Consider the following 25,961-nt stretch of genomic DNA (forward strand, 5'->3'; position numbering starts at 1 on the left):
AGGTGGGCTGTAGTGAAGTAGGGAGGGATTGGGTGGACTGGCACAGAGTGGATTGGATTGAGGTGCATGGGATTGGAGTGGCGTGGATTGGAATGGACCGGACCAGATTTAGCTCTAGGCAAGACTGCTGGTTTAAGGATGACATTACTTATGTTTGTAGGTGACTATGCCAGTCCTACAAAAAGTCGCAACTGTAGTCCCAACCCTCCCAGCTCACAAGCAGCACCTCACCAAAAACACAAACAGTAAAAGGTGTTTTGTGGCAGCCTTCACGCATGGACTCAAGAGTGACACATCTCAGGGAGTGTCGTGGTTAAACGGTGATTACCCCTTTTTCACATTAACATGTCTCAATCAAACATAGGCAATGAAGAAGATGCAGTACGGTTTCAATATTTATTTAGCAAAACTGCATTCTGCGATAGGTTGCATGGGCTGCAAAGATTAGGATAATGAACAGTGCAAGAAAACAGAACGGTAAAGACAAGAGTCATTAATACAAAGACCCCCTCCATCTTGCAATAACATGAAAAGACATGAGATGTGAAATATGTCCTAATACCCTAACATGATGGGCCTAATCACTAACCTAAAAGAGAGCTAGGTATGTTAAACCTAATCTGCCAATGCCATGTCCATGAGAAGAGCCCCCAACCCTTGTTACCTTGGAATGAGGTCTCTAGCTCAGACTCTGTGGCGACACGAAGACTGGGTAAGCATCAAGGTGACATGCAGCATCGATAGAAGCGATAGCATCTGATCAGAATGCCTCTGACTATCTGTTCAAGTGAGAAGCATTTATACAGATCTGCTTGGACCCCTATCGTAGGTCTGTTCCCAAACAAAGGATAACAAGGCATGCTTGGGATGGTAATTTATATAAACAATTCCCTTGATAGCGTAACGACGGAAAGTACCTCAAATGAACACCTACAGTTTGCTTATCTTTGCTGCTTGATATTGACGCCTTAGCAAGGTGGCACTGATTACGCAAACTAAAACATGGGCCTAACTAAAAACAAGGCAGCCATCTTAAAAGGTTTAATTAAATAAATGTGCTAAAACAGAGCAAGCTAAGAAGGGTAAAAGTCTCTGGGTGACAGGAGCACGAGTCTGCAGGCCAAAGGCTAAGCTAACTCCTGTATCCCATAAAAACAAACTATGATTGACTACAGATTGTGTGCGGTGGACTGGAATGGATTTTTTTTGGTGTGGGGTGGACTGGATTGGAGTGCAGTTGGGTGGAGTGGAGGGGGGTAGACTGGGGGCACTGAAATGGCTGTGGGTTGGATTAAGGTGGTTTGGAGTGGGGTGACTGGAGTGGATTAAGTTGGACTGTATGCGGCTGCAATAGGGTGAGTTAAGGTGAATCAGATTAGAGTGGGATGGACTGGAGAGAACTGGATTGGGGTGGTGTGGATTTACAAAAGAATGCGGGGGTTGGAGTGGGGTGAGGTGTACTGGAGAAGGGCGAAGTAGATATTGGACTGACTGGAGTAGGTTAGATTGGTGTGGAGTGGGGTGGATTAAGGTAGTGTGGGGTGTACTGGAGTGGGGTGGTTTAAGGTGGATTGGAGAGGGATAGACTGGGTGGATTTGAGTAGGTGGGTAGGACTGAAATGAGCTGGATTGGAGGGGAATGGGTTTGAATGTGGTGGTTTGCAGTCAAATGGGTTGGGTTGGAAAGGAGTGGGTTGGCTTGTAATGGATTGGAGTTGGGTAGACTGAAGTGAGGAAGATTGGGGTGAACTGGATTGGTCTGTAGCAGATTGGAAGGGGCCCAACTGCTTCGAGCTGGAGTAGGGCCGACAGTTTTGAGTTGGAGTGGGTGTAGGAAAGTGCCCCTTATGCCACCACCTCCACACCATTTGCCTGATATTGATGCTGTCTTGACTGAGTGTGTGCTGGGATCCTGCTAACAAGGCCCCAGCGTTTATTCCCAAAACTGAGGAATTGTTACCACAATTGTCTCACCCTGGGCACAGAGTTAAGTCCCTTGTAGAAGATACCAGTGGTACTAAGGGTCCTGTGGCTAGGGAAAGTCCCTAAGGGCTGCAGCATGTATTATGCCACCCCGTGGGACCCCTCACCAAGCAAATGCACACTGCCATTGCAGCTTGGGTGTGTTGGTGGGGAGGAAAAAGACAACACTCGGGGTGCCATGCCCACAAACCAATGCCTGTAGCATAGGTAAATCACCCCTCTAATATGTCTGCATGAGCAATATTCCCCTACAGTGTCTAAGTCCATTCTTAGACACCTAGACACTAAGTGCAGCATGGCCATTTACAGTACATGGGCTGGGAGTTTGTCATAGGACGTTGATTGTGACTGAGAAGTTTGATACCATACCTCCCACACTGTGGCAGTGTTGGTTTTATTGAAAAATGCACCCAGTGGGCATCTTAGAGATGCCCCTTGTATTTTAGCAAAACCTCTAGTGCAGGACTGACCTGTCTGTGCCAGCCTACCACTTTCAGACATGTATGTATGGAGGTATTTGTAGAGCGCATTCCGTCCCAGGGGCATCGAAGCGCTGACTAAGGGAGAGCGGCAATGTCAGAGAAAGAAATCAGACAATTATCGAGGAAACAGCCAAGTCTTGACCAGTTTCCTAAAGATCAGGTAGTTATGCTCTTTCCTCAGCTCCAGCGGAAGAGAATTCCAAGTCCTCGCAGCCGCTATAGTGAAGGCTTTATCCCCTCACTTCACCTTCTTAGTGCGGGGCACCTGGATGAGAAAGGTATTGGCCCCGACCGCAGCAACCGTGTGGGTCGGTGCCAATTAAGTTTAGTAGTAGGATACTTGGGCCCAATCCTGTGCACGGCTTTATGGGAAATACAGAGCGCCTTAAAGGATATCCGTTGGGCTATTGGAAGCCAATGAACATTTTTAAGGCTTTCCTTAGCAGAGGCAGATCGTGGCAGATTCAGAATTAGTCTAGCAGCTGTGTTCTGTATCAGCTGCAGTCTTTTAAGAGATTTTTTTATCCAAGTTAAGCAGAAGGGCATTACCATAGTCCAATCTGGATCCGACCAACGCCAAAGTAGCCGTCACTCTCCATTCTTTAGTTAGAAAAGGGAAAATTTTCTTCAGCTTCCTCAACGTCCACAAGCAGGTTTTTATAGTCAGATTAACTTGCGGTTGGAAAGACAAATGGTCGTCTAAAAGAAATCCTAGGTTTCTGGATGTGGAACCCGGTAGGGGCAGAGTGCCGCACTCTTTAGGCCACCAACGAGGGGACCATAGGGCCTTACTTGTCCCAAAACAGAGAACTTCTGTCTTCTCACAGTTCAATTTCAGCCAGTTGGCCTTCATCCAACTGCTTACCGCTGACATACAGGTGTTAAACCGAGCCGCGACTATCTCCCCATCATTGTTGATAGGAATAATAATCTGCATGTCGTCTGCATATAAGGTGGGGGTGAAACCAGAAGAACGTATAAGTTCTGCCAGAGGGGCCACATAAACATTAAACAAAGTGGGGCTAAGTGAGGATCCCTGAGGGACCCCACAGGGCAGAAGGTAGGCTGGGGACCTAAAGTCTCCGCAACTTACGGTATACCACCCGTCCGTGAGGAAGGACTCGAGCAGCTTCAGAGCCTGGTCCCGGATACCCATATAATGTAGGCGTTCTAACAGGATGTGGGGGGCAATGGTGTCAAACGCCGCAGAAAGGTCTAGTAGAACCAGCACAACACCCTGTCCCTCATTAACCAACCTCCGAATATTATCAGATGAGGAGATGAGGGCTGATTCCGTGCTATGGAATTTCCGAAATTCCATGTTGAGACGTATCAAAACCCTCTGAAATGGACAGAAAATTGACCAGTTCTTTGTTGATAAATTTCTCAAATATTTTAGCCAGCAAGGGAAGCAAATCTATAGGACGAAGATTGGTAAGATCATAATGTTTCCCCATTTCCTTCTTTTTTAAAGGAATAATAGTAGTTTCCTTCCATGCAGATGGATAAATGCAGGAAGTAAGAACTTCTTGGAAAATGGGGATTAACGCAGATACTGTCAGTTCCGGGACCAGATGCAAAATGCCCGGCGGGCATGGGTCCAGTGGCAACCCCGATTTGCATTCGCGGAGCAGCTTACCGAGCATATCTTGAGATGGCATGTTGAACTTGGACAGTAGCCTCCGGTTGTCAAGTGCGGCTGAGCATAGACCAGAAGAGACCCCGGCCGCGGTGTTTGGCGGAGAGGAGGACCCCTGAGTCTTAGCTAAGGTAAAGCTAGAATGGATGTTTAGAATTTTACTTTCAAAAAAATCTGCAACTTTGTTGCAGAATTCATGTGAGTTGTCCAGCTTAGGCGCACAAGGCGGGGTGGTCAGGACATTGATAACTCTAAACAACTCTCTAGAGGAATTAGCTGCGTTCCTAATTTTACTCGTAAAATATTCTGATTAAGCTTTAAGACAAGCCTCCTTATAACAATTTAAGGCCGTTTTTAAATCAGATTTCTCGCTGGGGTCCGGCTTAAGCCTCCAGCGTCGCTCCGGTTGCCTGTATTTCCTCTGAAGTGTTTTAAGATCCTGGGAAAACCAAGGTTGACTAGGTTTTTTCCCCAGTCATGGTGCATGAACCTTCTAAGGGGCTAAAGAGTTAATCGCCGCCAAGATTCCCCGATTAAAATGGGCCAATGGCGGTAATACGGACAGCTTAGGATCGTTCCAGCTGTTTAGTGCTGTTTCCAGGGGTTTTGCCTTAATAATTTTCCACTGTCTAATAAGTTTATTCGAGGGTGTACGTGTCGTAAAAAAACGTGTATGTGCAAAGTGAAAAGTCTAAAGAGAGTGATCCATCCACGCAACCGGGGTCGTAGTAAGTTGTATATCCACCTCAGGGCGGGTAAAAATACCATCGAGGGTGTGGCCAGCTACATGAGTGGCCGAGCCTTCCTTTAGAATCCAATCTAAGGAAACCATCAGATTGAGGAATTCCATAACCAGCCGGTTGCTACTGTCGTCGAAATGAATGTTAAAATCCCCCAATATAATTGCCTTTGGTGCCATGACCAGCGGTTCCAGCAGGTCTGTGCACTCGGCAAGGAAATTAGGGAGAGGGCCAGGAGGGCGATATACTAAGAGCCCTTCTGCGACTAAAGAATAGCCATCAAAAAGTTTAAAGGCCATCATTTCACATACCTCCGAGAAAGTGCTCCCACCAGTCAAAATACAGGTGAGATTCCTCTGCCCATATCAGCTCTATCAGCTCCGTAGTACGAGTAGCCGCAGGGGAAGCCTCAATGAAGTCAGGGTCCGAGTCAGGTCTAGCCCATGTTTCCGTAATAAAAAGGCAATCAATATCAGTGGAAATAGTAAGTTCACTAATGTAGGAAGTTGGCTCTGTATGCAATATTTCAAAGTAAGGAATAGCATGCACAGAGTCCAAGGGTTCCCCTTAGAGGTAAGATAGTGGCAAAAAGAGATAATACTAATGCTCTATTTTGTGGTAGTGTGGTCAAGCAGTAGGCTTATCAAAGGAGTAGTGTTAAGCATTTGTTGTACATACACACAGGCAATAAATGAGGAACACACACTCAGAGACAATTCCAGGCCAATAGGTTTTTGTATAGAAAAACATATTTTCTTAGTTTATTTTAAGAACCACAGGTTCAAATTCTACATGTAATATCTCATTTGAAAGGTATTGCAGGTAAGAACTTTGAATAACCACAATAGCATATATACTTTTGGAATAAAACACATATAGCTATTTTAAAAGTGGACACTTAGTGCAATTTTCACAGTTCCTGGGGGGAGGTAAGATAATGTTAGTTCTTGCAGGTAAGTAAACCACCTACGGGGTTCAAATTGGGGTCCAAGGTAGCCCACCGTTGGGGGTTCAGAGCAACCCCAAAGTTACCACACCAGCAGCTCAGGGCCGGTCAGGTGCAGAGTTCAAAGTGGTGCCCAAAACACATAGGCTTCAACGGAGAAGGGGGTGCCCCGGTTCCAGTCTGCCAGCAGGCAAGTACCCGCGTCCTCGGAGGGCAGACCAGGGGGGTTTTGTAGGGCACCAGGGGGGACACAAGTCAGCACAGAAAGTACACCCTCAGCAGCACGGGGGCGGCCGGGTGCAGTGTGCAAACACGCGTCAGGTTTTCAATAGGTTTCAATGAGAGACCAAGGGGTCTCTTCAGCAGTGCATGGCAGGCAAGGGGGGGCTCCTCGGGGTAGCCACCACCTGGGCAAGGGAGAGGGCCTCCTGGGGGTCACTCCTGCACTGGAGTTCCGATCCTTCAGGTCCTGGGGGCTGCGGGTGCAGGGTCTTTTCCAGGCGTCGGGATTTTGGATTCAGACAGTCGCGGTCAGGGGGAGCCTCGGGATTCCCTCTGCATGCGTCGCTGTGGGGGCTCAGGGGGGACAACTTTGGTTACTCACAGTCTTGGAGTCGCCGGAGGGTCCTCCCTGTAGTGTTGTTTTTCCACCATTTGAGTCGGGGTCGCCGGGTGCAGTGTTGCAAGTCTCACGCTTCTGGCGGGGATTGCAGGGGTCTTTAAATCTGCTCCTCTGGAAACAAAGTTGCAGTCTTTGTTGAACAGGGCCGCTGTTCTCGGGAGTTTCTTGGTCTTTTGGAAGCAGGGCAGTCCTCTGAGGATTCAGAGGTCGCCGGTCCTGGGGAAAGCGTCGCTGGAGCAGTTTTCTTCTGAAGGAGGGAGACAGGCCGGTAGGACTGGGGCCAAAGCAGTTGGTGTCTCCGTCTTCTCTGCAGGGTTTTTCAGCTCAGCCGCACTCTTCTTCGTAAGTTGCAGGAAGGAATGGTTTCTTACCTGTAACTCCAGTTCTCTCGTAGGGGTATTTCCATGATAGTCATAAGCATTGAATAGTTCCGCGCCTGCGGGGACCCCGGAGCACTGTTGTGAAGTATATTCTTAAGTGCAAATAGCAACCCTTTGAAAAAAGGTTTGTCAAAAAACACTTAAGAATAACACTGTGCAGCCTATGTGAACAGCTACACAGGCCAAATTGTTAAAAGAAAAAACAGTTAAAGTGTAAATTCACGTTTAAACATCTATTTATTTTATAAATATATTAACAAATACATTCTCATATTTTATTTACACCTCTCATGAGAATAAAACAATGCAGGGCAGTGTAGCCCATAGGCTGCCATTATACAGAATGAAAATAGAGCTGTGCCTTTAAGAAAGTAAAGTCTTCCTGCTTCCCATCATGCACAGCAAAAGGCAGTTGCCTCAGTTCTTTTTTGGAGGCTTGTAACCTGACCTGAAGAAACAAAACATTTGTTGGAGTACCAACCTCGATAATATTCATGTTCTATGTCAACTCCACCGGGGAGGAGTTGCTTATGACTATCATGGAAATACCCCTACGAGAGAACTGGAGTTACAGGTAAGAAACCATTCCTTCTCTCGTAGGGGATTTCCATGTATAGTCATAAGCATTGAATAAAGTAGCAAGCCCATCCCCATAACCGCGGTGGAGTAGACAGAAGAATACTGAGAAAACATGAATCATGCAAATAAATTCTTGAGCAAGGCCTGTCCAACCTGCGCATCTGCCCTAGCGTCTGTGTCAAGGCAGTAATGCTTAGTAAAGGTATGGACCGACTTCCAAGTGGCAGCCTTGCATATTTCTGCCAAAGGGACATTTCTCATCAATGCTGTAGTAGCTGCCTTCCCTCTAGTAGAGTGGGCTTTTGGCCTACCACCAAGGGATTTATTTGCTAACTGATAACATAACATTATACATGAAACAATCCACCTGGATAACGATTGTTTAGACGTGCCCAACCCTGTTCTAACTGGGCCATAGTTAATAAAAAGCTGTTGTGATTTCCGTAAGCTTTTTGTCCTGTCCAAGTAAAATTTCAAGACTCTCTTTACATCCAGAGAGTGCAGCGTTCTCTCAGCAGGAGTAGTTGGATTTTGAAAGAAAGTCGGTAATGAAATTGTTTGGTTCACATGGAAGTCGGAGACTACCTTAGGTAAAAATTTTGGATGAGTTCTCATTACCACTTTCGCAGAATGAAAAACCGTGTAGGGTTCTTGAGCGCAAAGGGCCTGGATTTAGCTGACCCTACGCGCTGAAGTGATTGCCACTAGAAAAGCAGTTTTCCATGTGAGATGCTGAAGTGATGCCTTATGTATTGGCTCGAATGGAGGTAGCATCAGACGCGATAGGACAACATTCACTTCCCATGGAGGAGATGGTCTTCTAATGGGAGGAAAAACCTTTTTTAAACCCTCCAGGAAGTCCTTATTAACTGGGATTCGAAAAAAGGAAGTTTGTGAGGGACTCTTTCTGTATGCTGTTAGAGCCGCCAAATGTACCTTTATTGATGACAATTGTAAGCCCGATTTTGCCAAACTTAACAAGTATGGCAGAATAGACTCCTCTCTGCAGGATATCGGGTCAATGTTGTTGCCTAAGCACCACATGCAGAATCTCTTCCACTTGCTTTCATAAGTGGATCGTGTGGAAGGGCGCTTTGCTTCTTTCAGGATTTCCATACAATCCTGAGGTAAGTTCAAGTGTCCATATTGCACTAGCTCAGGAGCCATGCTGCCAAACTCAACGATGAGAGGTTGGGATGGGACATCTGCCCTCTGAACTTCGTGAGCAGGTCCGGACGATAAGGGAGCCTGATGTGTGGTTTGAGTGACCGGTGAAGAAGGTCTGGGAACCACCATTGGCGTGGCCATTCCGGCGCAATCAGGATCATTTTGGACTGAGCATTGGATAACTTCTGGAGGACCGCCGGAATCAGGGGAAGCGGCGGAAAGGCGTAAAGAAATGCTCCTGACCAGCTTATCCACAGGGCATTCCCCAGTGTCCCTGGATGGTAATATCTGGAGGCGAAGTTTTGGCATTTTTTGTTTTCTGGGGTTGCGAATAGATCTATAGAGGGGGTACCCCATAGTGCGAAAATGGAATAAACGACGTCGTCGTCGTGTAGAACCCACTCGTGGTTCTCGTCCATTACGCGGCTGAGAGCATCCGCTTGAACATTCTGGATGCCCGGCAGGTGAGTTGCTACTAGTGATATGTGTTCCTGGCTAGAAGCCAATGCCAGATTGTCTGAGCCTCTCTGGATAAAATCCTGGAGCCTTCTTGTTTGTTTACGTAGTACATAGTGGCCACGTTGTCCGTCTGGAGAAGGAGAGTTTCCGCTCTCAGAGAGGGAAGGAAAGCTTTGAGTGCAAGGTGGACTGCACGAAGCTCCAGCAGGTTGATATGATGGAGACTCTCTTTCTGTGACCACTTGCCTTGGACTCGAAGATGTTCCATGTGCGCTCCCCATCCGAGCAGTGACGCATCTGTTACGATGGTTTGAGCTGGAGGCCGATGTTGGAACGGAATCCCCACCAAGAGATTGTCGGGTAGACACCACCATTTGAGGGACTGTAGGGCGTGGGGAGAAAGGAGGACTTTGCTCTCCCATTCGTTCATTAGTTGACTCCATTGATCCTCCAGGTTTTCCTGTAATGGTCTCATATGGAGGCGAGCATTGGGAACGAGATGGATACAAGACGCCATCGAGCCCAGTAGAGAAGCTATTACTCTTGCAGTGGTCTGTGGAGTCTCTTGCAGTTGTTTGCACTTTTGGAGAGTCGATAATCGTCGTTCCTCCGAAGGAAACACCTTTCCTAGATTGGGATCTATAATGGCCCCTAAGTAATGCAACCTCTGAACAGGTGTTGCTGTGGATTTCAGGAGATTTACTTGAAGACCTAACCTCTGCAACAGCTGTAGAGTCCATTTGAAATGTTGTTGTGCCTCTAGATAACTGGAGGCCTTTATGAGCCAATCGTCTAGATAGGGGTAGACAAATATTCGATGTTTCCTCAAGTGGGCGGCTACCACCGCCATGCATTTGGAAAAAGTCCTCAGTGCTGATTTGTGGCCGAAGGGCAGAACCGCAAATTGGTAATGACGTTTTCCGACGGTGAACCTTAGGAATTTTCGATGTTTCTTGGTCACCGGAATATGAAAGTAAGCGTCGCAAAGGTCTATTGCACAGAGCCAGTCGCCCTGACGAAGAAGATGTGGGTAAATTTGGTGCAAGGATAGCATCCTGAATTTCTCTTTGCGAATCCACTTGTTTGCTGTCCTTAGATCTAAAATGGGACGAAACTCTTGCTTGTCTTTTTTGGGCACAAGGAAATACCTCGAATAAATCCCCTTCCCTTGTTGGCTGATCGGGACGGGTTCTATGCTCTTTTTTGTAATAGAATGGTGACTTCTAACTGAAGAACTTCGAGGTGTCGGCTGGTTGTTTTGGGTGGAACAGATGGTGGAGGGCTGGTGAATCTGAGAACGTAACCATGTCTCACAATATTCAATACCCAGGCGTCTGTTGTGATGCGTAGCCACTCGTCCAGATGATTTGAGATACTTCCCCCTACCGGAGTGGATAACGGAGGAGGGGGAAGCGAAGATTCAGGGCTTCGACGCGGGAGCCTGTCGAGTTGCCTGAGTTTGAGGTGTTGAACGACCCCTTGCCGACCTTCGTTGTGTGGAGAAACCCCTATGATGCTGCTGCTGTTGCTGGGGACGTGAAGACATCCAATGTGGAGTCTGATATCTGTGGGTGAACAGTCTTCGTTGATATGGGCGGAATACCTTTCGCTGTTCTTTCGGTCGTTCCAGGCCTACTGCTTTCAGGGTATCCAGCTCAGACTTCATCCTGGCCATCTCGTCATCGGCATGAGAGCCGAACAAAGTGGAGCCTGAGAAAGGTAGATTTTGTATTCTCTGCTGTGCTTCAGGTTTAAGCAATGTAAGTCGCAGCCATGCATGTCTCCTGAGCGCTATTCCGTGAGCATAGTTATGTGCGGAAGTATCGAAGAATCCGCTGCAGCACTTATAACTTGGTTAGAAACCATAGCTCCCTCGCCCACGACCTCTAGGAAATCTTCCCTTTTGTCCTTAGGAAGATGCTCCGCAAACTGCAGTACAGAGTCCCAGAGGGCTCGATCATATCTCCCTAATAGAGCAGTGGCACTGGCTGCTTTCATTGTGATGGATGCAGTAGAGCATACTTTTCGTCCTGCAGCATCGATCTTTCTGCTCTCTTTATCTGGAGGTGAAGAGGAAGACGGTGACGTAGAATGCAATCTCTTTGCTGCCACTATAACCACCGAGTCCGGTACTGGGTCCGACCTCAAGAATAGAGGATCTTGTTCTGGTGGACGGTATTTTTTAATAAGTCTGGAAGGAGCAGACTTTTTTGCGGCCGGTGTAAGAAAAATGTCCATTGCCGGTTCAATAAGACCCCGAACCAGTGGAAGCAAAGGTCTTGAAGATGTCCTGTGATGCAAGGTCTCGAAGATTACGGACGTCGATGGAGCCGGCACCGCCAGCGGGATATTCAGTTTGGTTGCCCCTCGCACCAAGACCTCCTGGAATGTATTCACATCATCTATGGGGGACACTCTCGGGGACGGAGAGTCCGATAGAGTTGGAGAGTAGTCCTGTGTAGACGAAGAAGAATGTCTATGATGTGAATGCTGAGATCTCTGTCGTGATTCATGACGATGGTGCAGAGAGGAAGAAGAACGTCTAGAAGAATGTCCAGAACGCCTGACAGATCGCGTTGGAGTCCTCGGAACAGGCTCTGAAGGAGGAGCCGGAAGTGTTACCGGTGTCTGCGGCAACGGCGACTGCCGAGGCGAGAGCTGTGGAGACGCTGGGAGCAGGATAAGTGAGGCCGAGGATTCCGATGTTGTATAAACCCTTCTAGGCCTCTTTGATTGTCGTCTCGACGTCGACACACTCCTCGATGTCGAAGAGCGGTGACGGCGACCTCTGGACGTCGATTCCTCTCGCCGTGGAGAACCCCTCGACGACGACCCTCGACGTCGTTGTGGTGACGGCGAACGTCTCCGATGGCGAGTACACTCTCTCGACGTCGATCGTCCTCGCCGTGTCGACGGCGATCCAGATCCTTTCGACATCGTGTGTCCACGTCGTCTCGACGGCGAAATGGTTGTCGACGGCGAACAATGTCTTTTCCTCGCCGGCGACCCACTCCTCGACGGCGAACATGTTGGCGCCGTTCCCTGTTTCGACGTCGACGCCCTCGACGTCGTCGGAGACCTGTGCCGTTTTTCAGCAGGTCTGGTAGGAGTTATAGAGGAAACAGATTGAGCCCTGGTAGAAGCCTGACCTTCTCCTCGCTCTGTGGTGGAATGGCCACTTTTTCTTCTGTCCTCTCTCGCCTGAAGTCGGATTTTCTCTCTATCACGAAGAGTTCTTCTGGAGAAGGTTTTACAGATGTCACACAACTCTGGTTTGTGGCTGGATGGAAGACAAATTATGCAGACCCTATGTGGATCTGTTTTAGCCTTTTTTCTGCCACAAGAAGGACATTTGTCAAAAAGTGAAGGCATTTCTAAACTAGAAAAACCTCAAAATTCTGTCAGAATTTAACAGAAACTAGTAGGAAATGATCACTCAATGTTAAAAACGTCGAGTGAAATTGACATTCAAAAGATTTTAAATGAATTTGTCACAAAAAACTTTGTGAGGTAGAACTCAATGCTTCAGGGTCCTGTCAGAAGGAGCCGGAAAAAAGAACTGAGGCAACTGCCTTTTGCTGTGCATGATGGGAAGCAGGAAGACTTTACTTTCTTAAAGGCACAGCTCTATTTTCATTCTGTATAATGGCAGCCTATGGGCTACACTGCCCTGCATTGTTTTATTCTCATGAGAGGTGTAAATAAAATATGAGAATGTATTTTGTAGGAAGTTGGCTCTGTATGTGCTATTTCAAAGTAAGGAATAGCATGCACAGAGTCCAAGGGTTCCCCTTAGAGGTAAAATAGTGGTAAAAATAGATAATACTAATGCTCTATTTTGTGGTAGTGTGGTCGAGCAGTAGGCTTATCCAAGGAGTAGTGTTAAGCATTTGTTGTACATACACATAGACAATAAATGAGGTACACACACTCAGAGACAAATCCAGCCAATAGGTTTTTATATAGAAAAATATCTTTTCTTAGTTTATTTTAAGAACCACAGGTTCAAATTCTACATGTAATATCTCATTCGAAAGGTATTGCAGGTAAGTACTTTTGGAACTTCAAATCATCAAAATTGCATGTATACTTTTCAAGTTATTCGCAAATAGCTGTTTTAAAAGTGGACACTTAGTGCAATTTTCACAGTTCCTAGGGGAGGTAAGTAGTTGTTAGGTTAACCAGGTAAGTAAGACACTTACAGGGCTTAGTTCTTGGTCCAAGGTAGCCCACCGTTGGGGGTTCAGAGCAACCCCAAAGTCACCACACCAGCAGCTCAGGGCCGGTCAGGTGCAGAGTTCAAAGTGGTGCCCAAAACGCATAGGCTAGAATGGAGAGAAGGGGGTGCCCCGGTTCCGGTCTGCTTGCAGGTAAGTACCCGCGTCTTCGGAGGGCAGACCAGGGGGGTTTTGTAGGGCACCGGGGGGGACACAGGTCCACACAGAAATTTCACCCTCAGCAGCGCGGGGGCGGCCGGGTGCAGTGTAGGAACAGGCGTCGGGTTCGCAGTGTTAGTCTATGAGAGATCTCGGGATCTCTTCAGCGCTGCAGGCAGGCAAGGGGGGGATTCCTCGGGGAAACCTCCACTTGGGCAAGGGAGAGGGACTCCTGGGGGTCACTTCTCCAGTGAAAGTCCGGTCCTTCAGGTCCTGGGGGCTGCGGGTGCAGGGTCTCTCCCAGGCGTCGGGACTTTAGGTTCAAAGAGTCGCGGTCAGGGGAAGCCTCGGGATTCCCTCTGCAGGCGGCGCTGTGGGGGCTCAGGGGGGACAGGTTTTGGTACTCACAGTATCAGAGTAGTCCTGGGGTCCCTCCTGAGGTGTTGGATCGCCACCAGCCGAGTCGGGGTCGCCGGGTGCAGTGTTGCAAGTCTCACGCTTCTTGCGGGGAGCTTGCAGGGTTCTTTAAAGTTGCTGGAAACAAAGTTGCAGCTTTTCTTGGAGCAGGTCCGCTGTCCTCGGGAGTTTCTTGTCTTTTCGAAGCAGGGGCAGTCCTCAGAGGATGTCGAGGTCGCTGGTCCCTTTGGAAGGCGTCGCTGGAGCAGGATCTTTGGAAGGCAGGAGACAGGCCGGTGAGTTTCTGGAGCCAAGGCAGTTGTCGTCTTCTGGTCTTCCTCTGCAGGGGTTTTCAGCTAGGCAGTCCTTCTTCTTGTAGTTGCAGGAATCTAATTTTCTAGGGTTCAGGGTAGCCCTTAAATACTAAATTTAAGGGCGTGTTTAGGTCTGGGGGGTTAGTAGCCAATGGCTACTAGCCCTGAGGGTGGGTACACCCTCTTTGTGCCTCCTCCCAAGGGGAGGGGGTCACAATCCTAACCCTATTGGGGGAATCCTCCATCTGCAAGATGGAGGATTTCTAAAAGTTAGAGTCACTTCAGCTCAGGACACCTTAGGGGCTGTCCTGACTGGCCAGTGACTCCTCCTTGTTTTTCTCATTATTTTCTCCGGCCTTGCCGCCAAAAGTGGGGCCTGGCCGGAGGGGGCGGGCAACTCCACTAGCTGGAGTGTCCTGCTGGGTTGGCACAAAGGAGGTGAGCCTTTGAGGCTCACCGCCAGGTGTGACAATTCCTGCCTGGGGGAGGTGTTAGCATCTCCACCCAGTGCAGGCTTTGTTACTGGCCTCAGAGTGACAAAGGCACTCTCCCCATGGGGCCAGCAACATGTCTCGGTTTGTGGCAGGCTGCTAAAACTAGTCAGCCTACACAGATAGTCGGTTACGTTTCAGGGGGCACCTCTAAGGTGCCCTCTGGGGTGTATTTTACAATAAAATGTACACTGGCATCAGTGTGCATTTATTGTGCTGAGAAGTTTGATACCAAACTTCCCAGTTTTCAGTGTAGCCATTATGGTGCTGTGGAGTTCGTGTTTGACAAACTCCCAGACCATATACTCTTATGGCTACCCTGCACTTACAATGTCTAAGGTTTTGTTTAGACACTGTAGGGGTACCATGCTCATGCACTGGTACCCTCACCTATGGTATAGTGCACCCTGCCTTAGGGCTGTAAGGCCTGCTAGAGGGGTGTCTTACCTATACTGCATAGGCAGTGAGAGGCTGGCATGGCACCCTGAGGGGAGTGCCATGTCGACTTACTCGTTTTGTCCTCACTAGCACACACAAGCTGGCAAGCAGTGTGTCTGTGCTGAGTGAGAGGTCTCCAGGGTGGCATAAGACATGCTGCAACCCTTAGAGACCTTCCTTGGCATCAGGGCCCTTGGTACTAGAAGTACCAGTTACAAGGGACTTATCTGGATGCCAGGGTCTGCCAATTGTGGATACAAAAGTACAGGTTAGGGAAAGAACACTGGTGCTGGGGCCTGGTTAGCAGGCCTCAGCACACTTTCAATTGTAAACATAGCATCAGCAAAGGCAAAAAGTCAGGGGGCAACCATGCCAAGGAGGCATTTCCTTACATATTTGTTAATATATTTATAAAATAAATAGATGTTTAAACGTGAATTTACACTATAACTGTTTTTTCTTTTAACAATTTGGCCTGTGTAGCTGTTCACATAGGCTGCACAGTGTTATTCTTAAGTGTTTTTTGACAAACCTTTTTTCAAAGGGTTGGTATTTGCACTTAAGAATATACTTCACAACAGTGCTCCGGGGTCCCCGCAGGCGTGCGGAACTATTCAATGCTTATGACTATACATGGAAATCCCCTACGAGAGAATCTGATTTCCTAGGTTCAGGGGAGCCCCTAAATACAAGATTTAGGGGTGTGTTTAGGTCAGGGAGGGCAGTAGCCAATGGCTACTAGCCCTGAGGGTGGCTACACCCTCTTTGTGCCTTCTCCCAAGGGGAGGGGGTCACATTCCTATCCCTATTGGGGGGATCATTCATCTGCAAGATGGAGGATTCCTAAAAGTCAGAGTCACTTCAGCTCAGGTTGCCTTAGGGGCTGTCCTGACTGGTCAGTGAATCCTCCTTGTTTTTCTCATTATCTCCTCCGGCCTTGCCGCCAAAAGTGGGGCCGTGGCCGGAGGGGGGCGGGCAACTCCACTAGCTGGGATGCCCCGTGGTGCTGGAACAAAGGGGGTGAGCATTTGAGGCTCACCGCCAGGTGTTACAGCTCCTGCAAGGGGGAGGTGATAGCATCTCCACCCAGTGCAGGCTTTGTTACTGGCCACACAGTGACAAAGGCACTCTTCCCCATGAGGCCAGCAACATGTCTTGGTTGTGGCAGGCTGCTGGAACCAGTCAGCCTACACAGGTAGTCGGATAAGGTTTATGGGGGCACCTCTAAGGTGCCCTCTGGGGTGTGTGTTACAATAAAATGTACACTGGCATCAGTGTGCATTTATTGTGCTGAGAAGTTTGATACCAAACTTCTCAGTTTTCAGTGTAGCCATTATGGTGCTGTGAAGTTTGTGTTTGACAGACTCCCAGACCATATACTCTTATGGCTACCCTGCACTTACAATGTCTAAGGTTTGGCTTAGACACTGTAGGGGCACAGTGCTCATGCACTGGTGCCCTCACCTATGGTATAGTGCACCCTGCCTTAGGGCTGTAAGGCCTGCTAGAGGGGTGACTTATCTATACTGCATAGGCAGTGTGAGGTTGGCATGGCACCCTGAGGGGAGTGCCATGTCGACTTACTTGTTTTGTCCTCACCAGCACACACAAGCTGGCAAGCAGTGTGTCTGTGCTGAGTGAGGGGTCCCCAGGGTAGCATAAGATATGCTGCAGCCCTTAGAGACCTTCCCTGGCATCAGGGCCCCTGGTACCAGGGGTACCAGTTACAAGGGACTTACCTGGATGCCAGGGTGTGCCAATTGGGAAAACAAAAGTACAGGTTAGGGAAAGAACACTGGTTCTGGGGCCTGGTTAGCAAGCCTCAGCACACTTTCAATTCAAAACATAGCATCAGCAAAGGCAAAAAGTCAGGGGGTAACCGTGCCAAGGAGGGATTTCCTTACAACTAATTTCCAACTTATGCTTGGGCAGGGATCTGGCATTAAAAAGAGCAAAAGATCCCCTCGCCCTGTCGTCCCTAGTACCCCCGTACTTCGTCTGATTGGTCTTGTTCCCCGCCTCCCTCAGAGCCCTATGCTCCTCCACTGTTAGGGATTTCGGTACAGACCAGTTGCAACATGTGCATTTCCAGGGGGTCGAAATCCCCGGGGTAAACTTATGAGGACAGGGACTACCTGCCCCACTACCGCTGTCAAATGGGGTAAGCTGGCCTTTTTTGATCAGAAATGTAAGGTTCCTGGCCCTCTGGCCCGTACTGGCGCGGACAGGCGCAGACGGGCTTGCCTTTGGCGCACCTTCGGCGCATCCGCTGCGCAGCCGTGTTCTAGCTGGCATAAAATCCCCTCATCCAGCAACAACTAGAGCGCTGCCCCCACCCGGAAGTGAACTACCGGAAACCGGAAGGGGCCTTAAATCCCCTCAGCCAGCAACAACTAGAGCGCTGCCTCCAAACGGAAGTGAACTACCGGAAGTGGGCTCTAACAGGCCCAAACTTCCTACCGGGTCCGAGGCCAAAAACTGGACCCCTCCAGTTTTAAAGCCGTCAAAAAAAAAATAAAAAAAATGAACAGCCCCCAAGCAGCCCCCACAAGTAGCACAAAAAGCCAATTCACAGTCGGCGAGAATGGAGAAAAGTGCCTGTGCACAAAGTAAGTAAAACTTTAAATTAGCAGAGTTAAGAGAATTAAAAGTTAAAAATGTGCAAGTTAAAAATAAATGTGTACACGGACAGAAACACGCTCACCTAGACAACCTAGACATGTTTTTGACCACATTGAGTGAGAGTCTTTGTGCTCACTGTGGCCAGAAACAAAGCTTTAGCAGAGTGGAGGTCCCTCACACCTCCCCCTACAGGAACTGTAACACTGGGCAGTGAGCCTCAAAGGTTCAGGCCTCTTGTTACGGTGGCCCAGAGCACTCCAGCTAGTGGAGATGCCTTGCCCCCGGACAAAGCCCCGTTTTTGGCAGCAAGTCCAGCAGGAAAATAAGGAGGAGTGGCCACTTCAGCTAGGACCACGCCTAAGGTGTCCATTGCTTAAGTGACCCCCTCCTTACAAAATCCTCCATCTTGGTTTGGAGGTCAGGGACTGTAAAGAAATGGCTCCCTGTTGCAGTTACCCCCCACTTTTTGCCTGATACTGATGCTGACTTGACTGAGAAGTGTGCTGGGACCCTGCTAACCAGGCCCCAGCACCAGTGTTCCTTCACCTAAAATGTACCATTGTATCCACAATTGGCACACCCTGGCATTCAGATAAGTCCCTTGTAACTGGTACTTCTAGTACCAAGGGCCCTGATACCAAGGAAGGTCTCTAAGGGCTGCAGCATGTCTTATGCCACCCTAGAGACCCCTCACTCAGCACAGACACACTGCTTACAAGCCTGTGTGTGCTAGTGAGAACAAAATGAGTAAGTCGACATGGCACTCCCCTCAGGGTGCCATGCCAGCCTCTCACTGCCTATGCAGTATAGGTAAGACACCCCTCTAGCAGGCCTTACAGCCCTAAGGCAGGGTGCACTATACCATAGGTGAGGGTACCAGTGCATGAGCACTGTGCCCCTACAGTGTCTAAACAAAACCTTAGACATTGTAAGTGCAGGGTAGCCATAAGAGTATATGGTCTGGGAGTTTGTCAAACACGAACTCCACAGCACCATAATGGCTACACTGAAAACTGGGAAGTTTGGTATCAAACTTCTCAGCACAATAAATGCACACTGATGCCAGTGTACATTTTATTGTAAAACACACCACAGAGGGCACCTTAGAGGTGCCCCCTGAAACCTAACCGACTATCTGTGTAGGCTGACTAGTTTTAGCAGCCTGCCACAAACCGAGACATGTTGCTGGCCCCATGGGGAGAGTGCCTTTGTCACTCTGAGGCCAGTAACAAAGCCTGCACTGGGTGGAGATGCTAACACCTCTCCCAGGCAGGAATTGTCACACCTGGCGGTGAGCCTCAAAGGCTCACCTCCTTTGTGCCAACCCAGCAGGACACTCCAGCTAGTGGAGTTGCCCGCCCCCTCCGGCCCGGCCCCCACTTTTGGCGGCAAGGCCGGAGAAAATAATGAGAATAACAAGGAGGAGTCACTGGCCAGTCAGGACAGCCCCTAAGGTGTCCTGAGCTGAGGTGACTCTAACTTTTAGAAATCCTCCATCTTGCAGATGGAGGATTCCCCCAATAGGGTTAGGACTGTGACCCCCTCCCCTTGGGAGGAGGCACAAAGAGGGTGTACCCACCCTCAGGGCTAGTAGCCATTGGCTACTAACCCCCCAGACCTAAACACGCCCTTAAATTTAGTATTTAAGGGCTACCCTGAACCCTAGAAAATTAGATTCCTGCAACTACAAGAAGAAGGACTGCCCAGCTGAAAACCCCTGCAGCGGAAGACCAGAAGACGACAACTGCCTTGGCTCCAGAAACTCACCGGCCTGTCTCCTGCCTTCCAAAGATCCTGCTCCAGCGACGCCTTCCGAAGGGACCAGCGACCTCGACATCCTCTGAGGACTGCCCCTGCTTCGAAAAGACAAGAAACTCCCGAGGACAGCGGACCTGCTCCAAGAAAGGCTGCAACTTTGTTTCCAGCAGCTTTAAAGAACCCTGCAAGCTCCCCGCAAGAAGCGTGAGACTTGCAACACTGCACCCGGCGACCCCGACTCGGCTGGTGGAGACCCGACACCTCAGGAGGGACCCCAGGACTACTCTGATACTGTGAGTACCAAAACCTGTCCCCCCTGAGCCCCCCACAGCGCCGCCTGCAGAGGGAATCCCGAGGCTTCCCCTGACCGCGACTCTTTGAATCCAAAGTCCCGACGCCTGGGAGAGACCCTGCACCCGCAGCCCCCAGGACCTGAAGGACCGGACTTTCACTGGAGAAGTGACCCCCAGGAGTCCCTCTCCCTTGCCCAAGTGGAGGTTTCCCCGAGGAACCCCCCCCTTGCCTGCCTGCAGCGCTGAAGAGATCCCGAGATCTCTCATAGACTAACATTGCGAACCCGACGCTTGTTTCTACACTGCACCCGGCCGCCCCCGCGCCGCTGAGGGTGAAATTTCTGTGTGGACTTGTGTCCCCCCCGGTGCCCTACAAAACCCCCCTGGTCTGCCCTCCGAAGACGCGGGTACTTACCTGCAAGCAGACCGGAACCGGGGCACCCCCTTCTCTCCATTCTAGCCTATGTGTTTTGGGCACCACTTTGAACTCTGCACCTGACCGGCCCTGAGCTGCTGGTGTGGTGACTTTGGGGTTGCTCTGAACCCCCAACGGTGGGCTACCTTGGACCAAGAACTGAACCCTGTAAGTGTCTTACTTACCTGGTAAATCTAACCAAAACTTACCTCCCCTAGGAACTGTGAAAATTGCACTAAGTGTCCACTTTTAAAACAACTATTTATGAATAACTTGAAAAGTATACATGCAATTTTGATGATTTGAAGTTCCTAAAGTACTTACCTGCAATACCTTTTGAATGAGATATTACATGTAAAATTTGAACCTGTGGTTCTTAAAATAAACTAAGAAAAGATATTTTTCTATAACAAAACCTATTGGCTGGATTTGTCTCTGAGTGTGTGTACCTCATTTATTGTCTATGTGTATGTACAACAAATGCTTAACACTACTCCTTGGATAAGCCTACTGCTCGACCACACTACCACAAAATAGAGCATTAGTATTATCTCTTTTTACCACTGTTTTACCTCTAAGGGGAACCCTTGGACTCTGTGCATGCTATTCCTTACTTTGAAATAGCACATACAGAGCCAACTTCCTACAGGGACCAATAGGTTTAGGTCTGTGTCCCCCCCTCCCCAAAAGGAGTGGACACTAGAAGGGTGAGGTTACCCCTGTAATGCCCCTAAATCCAGGATTTAAGGGCTCCCCTGAACTAGCTCTGGCAACCTCAAGAAGACGACAAGAAGAAAAAAGGACTGCTTAGCTGACCCCCAGAAGAGAAGTCTGAAGACACCAACTGACGTGGCCCTAACCCTACAGACCAGTCTCCAGCTTCTGAATCCTGCTACAAAAAGGCAAAACATCCTGCAGGACCAGAAACCTCTTAAAAGCCTCAAGAGGACTGTCTGCACCCCAGAGGACCAAAACCTCCAGTGGACAGCTGCCCTGTCCAGAAAGAAACTCCAGCAAAGGACTCCAGAAACGCCCCAAATCCATGAGTCCTGCCCACCCTGCACCAGACGTTCATGGCCCGTGTCCAGGTGGCCCAACTGACTAGAGCTAGTCCCCAGGCGATTCTGACTAGTGTCCACCCTCGGTTGACCCCTCCTATCCAACACAATGACACCTACAGCCTAAATCCAGAGGACCCACCGACCGCGAGAAAACCGGCCCAAGATTCCCGACACCTAAAGGTACTCCTGCTTCCACAGCCCACTGGCCTTGGAGAATCTGATGATCAGAATTTCCAGCACGCAGTCCCCCTCCTTGTTCAGCCTGTAGTTTTCCGGAACTGACACCCTGGACATTGCCTGCAGCATCTTTGTCCCACCCACCCCAACTTCCCAGGGTCCCCCTACTGAAAAGCATTGTGAGCCCGATGCTGTGTTTGCACCCTGAACCTTGTGGCCCTGTGCCGCTGAGGGTGTGTGTTTGGTGCTGACCTGTGGCCCCCACCAAGGTGCTCATCTAAACCCCCCCCCAGGTCTGCCTTCCGAAGACACAGGTACTTACCTGCAAGCAGATTTGCTGTGGATTGGATGGGGGCAGATTTGCTGTGGATTGGATGGGGGCAGATTTGCTGTGGATTGCAAAGGGGCAGATTTGCTGTGGATTGCAAAGGGGCAGATTTGCTGTGGATTGGAAAGGGGCAGATTTGCTGTGGATTGGAAAGGGGCAGATTTGCTGTGGATTGGAAAGGGGCAGATTTGCTGTGGATTGGAAAGGGGCAGATTTGCTGTGGATTGGAAAGGGGCAGATTTGTTTTGGATCGATGTGGGTTGAGAGGACAGGAGTTGCTTGGGTTGAGTGGTTTCGATTGGAGTGGGGTGGATTTGGGCAAGCTGAACGATTATATGTTAAAGCAAATATCTGAAAATTACACATAAGAAAGAAACAATGTTGCTTTGCAATATTTAGAACAAGATAATAGTCAATATATCAGAACAGTGCCCTTGAGCCAAAACAAAACGTGAGTGCGAAGTGAGAGAAGATTCTGGAAAATTTTGTGTTTTTTTAAAGGTTAACTGTAGAAAATACAACTTTGAAATTGTGTTTGTCCTGATGGGCATGTTTTTGCAGGTCACACGTCTTCAGTTTACAGGGTCATTAGAAGTTAAAAAGAACAAAAACAGTACCTCACATCACGTTAGAAGCGGTGCACAGCACTGATTAAGTTGAATCAATCAGTGCTGGGTCCCTGCTCCACGCAGAGAAACAGAAATTATGATATACCAGCCGCGACCAATTATGAGGCTGTAAAGAGAGTGCCACACAACCTAACAAATGATAAGCAAGGGTTGGCTCCAAGCCCTTTTCTAACTACAATAGTGTCTCGCAATCGATACATGTACGCTAGCACATGCTATTGAAGGCTCAACCCTAAACATGTACTTCATGATGGAGAAGTAACCCAACTTTAGGTAGTTTATCGAATAACATTTTGCCAGCCAGAGGAGACTAAGGGGTTCATTACGAGTTTGGCGGACGGTTTACACTGTCCGCCAAGTCTCTGATGGGGAGGATGCCGCCTACATGCTAACTCCCCGCTGGCCCCATTAGGAGTTTCCTGCTACGTCAGTGGGGGGAAACCTGAGTTTCCACTCGCTGGCCTAGCCAGAAACAGACTACAGCATTGTCTCCAGCTCATAATCGGCCCAGCAGCAATTCTGTAGAGCGGGGGAACACTAGCAGAAAGTGGAAATTGCGAGGGTGCTGGCCAGGGGGCCCCCTCCACTGCCCACGCCAAGTTCTCCACCAGCATTTTCATGGCAGTGGTACCACCATGAAAACTCTGACAGAGAACGGGGTTGTAATCCCAAGGGTACTGCTGCTCGCAGGGTTGCCCTGGTGGATCAGGACTGCTGCCACCTCCAGAGTGCCGGAAACTCTGATCCTGGCAGAGCTGGCGGTTCCCTGGCCGCCCAACCACCACTGTTGTAATGTGTCGCTTGGCCCGCTGCATTGGTAGCGCCTGACAGCCATCTGCAAGCCTGGCGGTCTAGTGACCACCAGACTCATGAGGCCTTAAGTCATGTAGCCCTACGAAAGCATACATGAACTCTAAATATGGATCAGAGGAAAATAAAATCAACAGTCGTCCTGGAGCTATAAAAGCAACAGATGTCAACATTGAGGACTTACAGACTGAATTAGTTCCAGGTTGTTGTTCTTGGCTGCCCTGTGTCAGAAATTTTATTTGAACACAAACATTTGCAAGAGTGGATACACCTTAGAACTTTCAATGCTAAGGATGATCAGGCCACATCCTCAGCATTATGTGAACAAGCACCAAACTTAAGGAAACCTTAGATGCTTGCGAAAGCGGTGTCTCCAGCTACCTCCATCCCACCCTTGCCAGTAACAAAATTGCTTGAGGTAGGACTTCAAGGACCTCCTCTTCCAGATAGGGATGCTTGTGAGCCAAATGTACAGTGGAGAGCTGGTGACAGCATAAACACTGCCAGTTGCAGGCGGGCAACATTGGTAACTGCACTCTCTAGTTCTCAATTCCAATAGGAAAGCCACGTTTGGAAGAACGAGAACCTCCACTTTGCAAAATTGTTTCTCCCCATCCCCTGAAAGAACCACAGGCTGGGGATCGTGGAAAAAATGTGATTCCAGAGGACGGATCCTTCCACAATACTCGAGGGATAACAATCAAGGTGAGGATAGTTGAAGTGTGCCTAATCTTCCCAACACTTGACACCAGAGAAAACAAAGGCTACACAGCGTGTCCTGCAAAAAGTAAACATGCAAAAATACACTATAACCTCACCCACGTCATAAAACACTGACAAGCTGCAGCTAACAGTAAATGTTCTCTTATCCTGTGTTCCCACAGTGCTCCAGATACCCTAAATCTAAACTGATTTGAAAGGTATCCTCCTACAGAAGTCATCTTCAACCACTATGAAAACCTTTCACAACTCCCAAAAAGGTATCCTCTATCAATATCAATAGAGGGATCACCTGGCAATCCCACACAATCTCACCTTCCATAGGGCATAAAAGGTAGAGAAGCATGTTATATGGAACAACAAAGCCTTCTTGGGGTTTTCTTAAAGTACATTTGTCTTGTGGGATGGTTATTGTTTTGAGCAATACAGCCGGGCTCAGAGAGCACTTGTACACATTACACTTATTTATCTTTCAGAAATAACTCTTCAAATGTACAATTACAGTGCACAAACAAAAAAGTACATTCTCATGTTTATCCGCCCTAGGAAAAAATTTAAGTTTTTCTCAGTGTCAATGTCCTATAATCCCTTGTTCTCACAACACGAATAAATGGGCAGATCCTAAATTTGTCATAACTCCAACCATAGGCATTATCAGTCTTTAAGAAAAGGCCCAACCAATGGGAAGGCGGTGCATCGAGTCCTCAGCAAGGTAAGAAGAAATGTTGAAGAGCAGTAGTCCACATATCAAAAGAAACAGGACATATTAGATGCATTCCAGTTGGGCTTCCATCCGAGCATAGGTACAAAAACTGCCCTGGCAGTATGTGGGGACAAACTGAGCCGCTGTTGCTGGTGAGATCCATTAGATCTTTCTCCTGTGTTTAACACAGTGGACCACATTAAATGAAGCTGCCGTCTTCAGCACTTTTGCTTACTGACTCACCCCAATCTGGAACACGGCTCTCAGTCTCGAACCCCTAAAACTAATTAATTCACCATTGTCACCTGTACTTTTAAACATTAACGCAAGATCCCTCAGGTCCGGCTTATCAGATCTTTTGACTGCTTCACAGTTCCTTTGTAAATAACAAGCAGACACACCAACATGATCAACATTCCACAGCTTGTCTGCGGAATGCCTTACATGCATCCAATCGTACAGGGGCACACATTTCCAGAAATAAAATGGCAACAAAACTTATTTTCTAATTGTTGGAAGGCACATATTGCCACTGACAGACAGGATACTTCCTGGCCAGCCAAGTTAAAGGGTATCTAGACCATCTGTCGGAATCAAATCTACGGTGAAGTTCTCCTTGACATAAACCTCACAACCTAAGCACAAATTCATTCAATCTCTTCACCCTCCTTCCATGAGCTTTACCTGCTAGGAAAAATCCTTCTATTTCTTCTAAACAACATTCATTGTAAGACTGTTAATGGCTGTCCACTTTCCCTGAAAGACTAATGTAATAGCCATTAAGTCAGTATTTCTGACTTCTCACTCACAATAGTGCAATTTAATCAACATTTTGTGACCAAGAAAGATGCATGTTTGAAAAAGGTTTATCATGTTTCGATGGAAGAAATATTGGTTCCCTGTAAAGTACAATATTAGTTTTAGGACCTTCTACCTCATGCATAAAATATATTATAGGCTTGACTGCTCTTCTCCAAAGCCAAAGAAACAGCTTACTTTGCACAGGACTCAATGGCCTCTTAGTTCAAGCACGTTTTTTTTTTTTTTTAATGGAAGCCCTTCAGAACAAGCATAATGGTCGTGGTGACCTTTTAACTAGTTGCGTCAGCCCTAAAATCAGAAACTAGGTACATTTCCATCTCTCCTGCCTCCAGAATCATATTTTTGGGAAATCTCTTAAACCATGTTAGTTCTAGTTATTCCCTATTCTTATATATTTGCCTTGTGAAATCCCCAGACCATTTTACAAGGGCCCCCAACTTGACACAGCTAGTAACACCTCTCTGACTTCCCAAAGGTTTTAAAAAATGTACCTTGGTAGGGTTCAAACGGAACCAGTAAGCCCAGGTCAAAATATTAACCTTAGACCACACCAAATTTCTGTGATATCAGCCCTCACAATTTACCTTAATGTGGCTGTTTTTTCTTTTGCC

General features: G+C 48.3%; 1 protein-coding gene across 1 annotated transcript in view; it reads right to left on the reverse strand.

The window, feature by feature from the left end:
• RTF1 (RTF1 homolog, Paf1/RNA polymerase II complex component) overlaps window positions 1-25,961 on the reverse strand; it is a 306,552-nt gene that overhangs the window by 255,008 nt on the left and 25,583 nt on the right.

Source organism: Pleurodeles waltl, chromosome 9 (assembly GCF_031143425.1).
Source record: "Pleurodeles waltl isolate 20211129_DDA chromosome 9, aPleWal1.hap1.20221129, whole genome shotgun sequence".
Taxonomy (NCBI): Eukaryota; Metazoa; Chordata; class Amphibia; order Caudata; family Salamandridae; genus Pleurodeles; species Pleurodeles waltl.